Raw genomic sequence first — 6,357 nt, 5'->3', positions numbered from 1 at the left:
CGTTGGCGATCCTATAAAATATATATATAAATGAGGAGACCCCACAAAATAGTCTAGTCCTGCCGCTCATTTGTCGGAACCGCCGATGTCGGACCACTATAACATCTAGTTGTCCTACAATCTTATCCAAAAAAGTTCCTTTTATTGAAAATTATATTTATTTTTTTTTGACTATATAGCATCACGAAATTCGGCACAGATTATTCTCTAATGCAGCGCTATAATTCTAAAACATAGATATTAGTCAGATCGGACCACTATTGCATATAGCTGCCATACAAAATAACCGACCGAAATCAAGTAAGAGCTTTTATATTATTTTATGCAATGCACTTATGAAGGGTATGCAGCTTCTGTGCAGCTGATTTGCTTTAAAACATTAATTGGTTTTTAAAGCAAGCTATATTTTATATGCAATTCGTCAATTTCTCACATGTGTCATATGTACAGATATATCTTATTAAAACATCCTTTTGTATTAGTAATTATGTAGGTGTGTGTGAAAGTATCACAGTTTTAATGACAACACTTAACTCAGTTATTATCCTTCAAAGTGTTGCAACATTTTTTATTTCTTTCAGCTGTTAATAATCAGTTTCTGGTAGCACATGCCACTTTGTCACAGCCACCACAGAAAAATAAATCATTGACAATTTTGTTATTGTTGCTGTAGATATTGCACGTAAGCAACAAATATAAACACTTGCAAAGCTGCTTATGGCAAGCAGCACGTTCCACACACGAACATTCGGATAGATACGTATGTATGTGTGAGTAAATAGACTCCCCTCTCCCACTACTGTTTGGCTACTGCGGTTTGTATTCTGATGCGGTGTGGTGGAATGTGGTGGCGTTTTGCATGCGGGCCACAAACAAACAATGTCGGTATTTACGTAATAATCGCTTTAATTGAAACGTTTTGTCAAACGTGGTGTAAGAGGATATGTGCTCTTATTTTGTGTTTGTGTGTATATGCATATGTTGCAAGCGTTAAACACGCGACTTGCCACCAGTGATTCGAATTTATAAACACATTTCTACTCAAAAATACGTAACCATGTACATATATGTACTTGTACGTTAACCCGGCAGTCAAAGCAAATAGTCATAAACTAATTTAGAACTAGTCTGACTGATAAACCAGACTACTCAACTGACTGTATTTGTTCCTACGATCAGAAATATACCAAACTCACACCAGTTCAAAATATGAATAAAATTTTTATTCGATTATAGAGCAAAATAGCCGATACAATAATAGAACTCATTAGAAAATCGATCTTTAATTTCGGTTGTTGTCCGGAGTGAGCGAACTAATATTTCATGAAGGATATTACCCATAAGGCCTTTTAGATGACTACTGCCTTAGAAAACTCACGAATTTCGTTCAAAACAAAACTATTGAAATAATTCTAATACATCTGAGTTGACATATCGTAAACTAATACAGGTTTGTATATCTTATAAAAATTGTAGCAAATACTCTTACTTTATTGTACATTATTTAAGTCTCTAATACTTTATATACTGTTGGTTATATTATAACAATTATTTAAGTCTCTCTATCTGATATACTGCCGGTTATATTATAATAAACACGTGAAGCAGTAATTGCGATTGGTAAACATGATCGATGATAGTATACCACTGACCACTACTACATTACTAAGGAGCATATTGTGGAGTACTCTAATATTCCACAAATAAACCACGTGTTCAAATAGTATCTACAAATATATTCCTCAATTTGTGTTTTTGCCTTATGCGTGTTTCGCAATGTTAGAATTCTAAAATATGCGACGGATAATATACATATAATTTGTGGGTCTATTGAGTCCACTTCAGTTTTTGGGTGTATTAAATATAAAACTTGAAGAAAATTTAGTTTCAGCAAAACATATTGACATCTGCTGTAGCAGTAATTGGAGCACTTTATGGAAGATTTTTCGGAATTTGGTTAGCGGGCTTAGAAAATCAAACTCTTGTAAGAAATGAAGCCGAATGACCATCCAGCGCGTCGTACTTGCTGTGAATGGGCTTAAAACGAGATGGCTACAGATTCCGATTTTCAAAAGAAAATTGTGTTAGGCGATGAAGCTCACTTTTGTTTGTATTGGTACGTTAATAAAAATACTTGCCGCATTTGTAGTAATGATAAACCACAAGCTATTGTTGAGACGCCGTTACGTTATCTAAAAGTCACTGTTGTGTGCTTTATGGGCAAAGGGAATTGTCCATATTTCTTCAAAAATGAAGCCGGCCATATTGTTACAGTCAATAGGAAACACTATAGAGTCATGATTAATGACTTTTTCGTGACTGAATTGGAGGATTTGATGTGGACGACCTTTGGTTCCAACAAGACCGCCCTATTTTTTGTGGGCTTATGTCGTTTTTCTACCCAGATAAGCCCGAGACGATTGGTGCCTTAGAGAATATTCGGCGCGTTATTGCTGACATGCGGCCTCAATTGCGGAAATTTAGCTTAAAGTTAGTACTCGGCTGTGCGTTGACAGAGCTATTTTCTACCTACAGTAGCGTATGCTGCATGTTATAACAAAAAATTAAGCATTAAAAAGGTAAACAATAAAAATTATTATCAAGCACAACAAAAAGAACATAGATATACTACATACCTATGTACATGTAAATGTATAGCGCGATATGCCACATTGTTTATTGTGACAACATAATTTTTTAATGAGTAGTTAAAATATTATGTAATTAACAATAAATTACACGCTGCACATACTGCTCACACGCATAGCTTAACACACACGCACACACAGACCGCACGTGCAAAATATTTATTACAACGATTGTAACTTTTTGTTAACACCATCAATGAAAAGCAACGTACCGTTTCACTTTGTCGTCATCGAGCCAAATTGGTGCTGGTGTGGGAGGTTCTCAAACACAAAGCAAAGTCATTTGCCATTTGCCTGTTGCTAGCTGCCAACAGCCAACAGCTAAGTGCCAGCGGCTGCTGGCTGCCACTGCTGCTGACAGTCATTATATGCTGGCGAGATAAGCGCCGCTCAACGCAACATGACTCGAATGCGTATTAAATAATTTCCAACACTTTGCGGTCGTTGGCTTCGAAATATTTGAGGGTAGCGGGGACTTAAAAGTGCGGGTCAATTGTGGTTGTTGGGGCTTGGAAGGTTCGAGGGGGTGGGGCTAAGCGTTTAATGTCGTGTCACTTGTTCATATTTCACTTCCATTTCAATTTAATTGATATCGATCAGAGTGTCAATTGAATACTTCATGAATTAAAATGATTAACACAATTTAATTAAATCATTTATATATTTAATTTTGTTTCTTCATTAAGTATTAATTGCTACGAAGTTTCAATGGTAGTGCATTTATTTTAATTTTATGTCATCTGTATATCCATTTAAAGCTGAGATTATTTCAATATTAATGAGAATTTAAATGTTTCCAAGAAACATTTCTTTTATACCAGTTAAATAATGTCGAAACTTTCGCGTGTAGTGTATCAAATAATATGATTATTGCCATCTTTGTATAATGTCGAAGTGTTTCGGTTTCATTAACACATTAACGATTTGTAGCTAATGTAAGTTAAAGGATCGATTTGACGTGCAATGATTAAGTTAAAATTATTTAAGGAACCGTATACACTCGTAGTTAGCAATTTACCTGTGTCAAGTTTTTTCCGTGATGGCTCATGGTTTCGTCATAGGGTTGGTGCTGATCTTAATAGACATTGCTTCAAAAACGTATGATCCTTCTAGACTCACTGAGTTATTATGCGAAGTTTATCAAGTTAGCAGTATACATATATTATATTTTTGGAATTCGTCGATGATTAGCGACAGTTATTAAAAACGATTTTTGTTGTGTAATTTTCTTTAGATTTTTCATCTATCGCAAGTGGAAAATAACTAAATATATCAAAATATTGGAAAAAATAGCAAGTGACAAAGATGTCTGGAAGTCTCATAAGCAGGAAACCGATGCTTACAAAGAGCTCTATCGTCAAAAGAAGCTGATGTTTTTAGCTAGACTGAATTTTTTATGTTACTTAGATTTTAAAATTAGGTGCATATCTAAATTTCTAACAGTGTACATCACTCAGCTGAATATTTAACCAAACCAATTTTTTATGTCATAAGTAAAAAAGTAAAATTTACGTTTAACGAAGTTAACTTCCAAAATCGAATATTTGCCTTCGAAGTTCGAAATTGAGCTTATTAACATCAACATTAATTATATGATGTATGCTACGGAAAAAATAAAAATATGGGCTTTCCAATAGTGTATAATATTTTTCTGTGAGGCTTATATGACGGATGATAATGTGGTGGATGCGGAAGCAATTCGAGTCCCAGTTTAAGAAATACTGTCATCATTTTCATTGATTTGGCCACGGTGCATATGAGAGCTCAATAATAACTAAGAGTTGTCTTATTATTTATAAACTCTATTCTCTACCACCTTTCCCCACCCACTTTCTAGAAGCGCATTTAAGTACATAAAAATATATTTTGTAGAAATATAATCCTAAAAAAAGTACAAACAGTGTATGCAATTACTAGGGTAGAACTAGTTTTGACTGCAACCTAGCATAATTTAACCATAACTGTCTTTGATTCGCCATTTATCTGCTCGCTTCTACTCTCTTGCCAAAAATATTACATCTAAAAGCAACAACAAAGCTATCGAGTTGAATTCGTGCAAGAGAGTATGCGAATACCGATTTAAAGTGGTATAGCCGCTGTCTTCTATGCTTTTTTTGCCATAGTTTAGATCAGTTTTACTATAGTGAATGAAATGATGAATTAAAATTAAACTTATAGAAAACAAAAATATAGTGTTAAATAGTAAATAATCATAGCACTATTGTGCATGCGGCAGCAGACATGTTAACAAGTTGCACCACAAATGCTGCCCATTTGTTTGAGCATCTGGCATAGTTTGTTCGATTCACTACTCTCGAACGCTTGACAGCTAATATAGAAAGAATATTAAGAAAAAAAAATATTTACTTTAGATTCATTATCTATAATAGTTGATTTGGATATGTAATATTCCTGTTAAATATCGTATTAGGGATAAAAAGTTTCGCTTAGATATCTTTGCCAATGAACGGATTATTCGACCAGCAAAGTAATAAAATTCAAAAAAGGTTAATGGGATATACACACAATTATTTTCCTTCTTGTAATCCCTTGCGAGCAGCAAATAAATAATGTGTTCCAAATATTGAATAATATAGGATCAACAGATAACAATTCTTATGTGAACAACACCAAAAACAATTTCAGTGAGTCTATTCACATAAGTAACAACATATCATAAAAACAGTTGGTTCAAAGCTCAAGGTTAAACATCATTTAATGTTCACTAATATGGATATTTTATATGACAATACAGGTGAATGTATCGTACTGCAGCAAATGAGTGCTGAGCGTTAAACGCAAACTACGCATGCACACAAATCAAATTGAGCGTAGCCGGTATAATGATAAATGGGTAAAAACTTATAATTCGTAGAAAAGTAAACGCAAAGAGAGATAAAAACAACTGGTAATTGGTGGGTAATTTAAAAGTGGCGACGTCATCGCTGACGCCATTCAGTGCATACGAAAAGTACAAGTGAATCAACAGTCAAAGTGTTGGTTTTTATTATGCAACAGCTGTATCGGTTAGTCAACAACAGCGCTCAAGTTGCACGTTGCAATCGCAGTAAAAACCCACAATATAAACAACTGTCTGGTGGCATGCATTTTGAACCGGCTGACTAGTTGCTTGGCTGCTGCACCTACTGTCTCGCTGCTGACTGAGTGACCTACTCTGGTCGCTCGCATGATCTTTAAGATTGCATCGCGTGTATAAACAGCAGAGAGCGGCACTCTCCTTTGTACAAGCGATTGCATTGGAGAGTATTACCAAATCCATTCACTGTTTTGAACGGCCTTGTTGGAGCATTCACTGAAACTGATTCAACAAAATTTCGCTCTTTGCGCTCTTAGCCCTACTCAACTAAACCCAATTTAGTACTACATGCATTAACATATTTATTTATATGTGTGTGTGTGCGTAAGTACTACTCGTATTTACGTATTTTATGTCTTACTATTCGATTACCACATATTGCACCAAGCTCAAGCATTGCATACTATTTCTGTTTTTAAGACAGTTGTTACTAAAAGTGAGCACATTTTGGTTTGAAATTTGGCAAATTATTTGGTCAGTCTGTTTTTTTTCATGGTGGTGAACGCGCGCGCTTTTTAGCTTGTTTGCTTCTAAATAATTTAGTGCGAAAACATATAATAACTTTTCCTTATATAAAGGTATGACAAAATAAATTATCTGACAAAAGTGTTT

The sequence above is a fragment of the Bactrocera oleae genome, chromosome 5 (genome assembly GCF_042242935.1).
Source record: "Bactrocera oleae isolate idBacOlea1 chromosome 5, idBacOlea1, whole genome shotgun sequence".
NCBI classification, from domain to species: domain Eukaryota; kingdom Metazoa; phylum Arthropoda; class Insecta; order Diptera; family Tephritidae; genus Bactrocera; species Bactrocera oleae.
Note: the sequence above shows the minus strand (reverse complement) of the source record.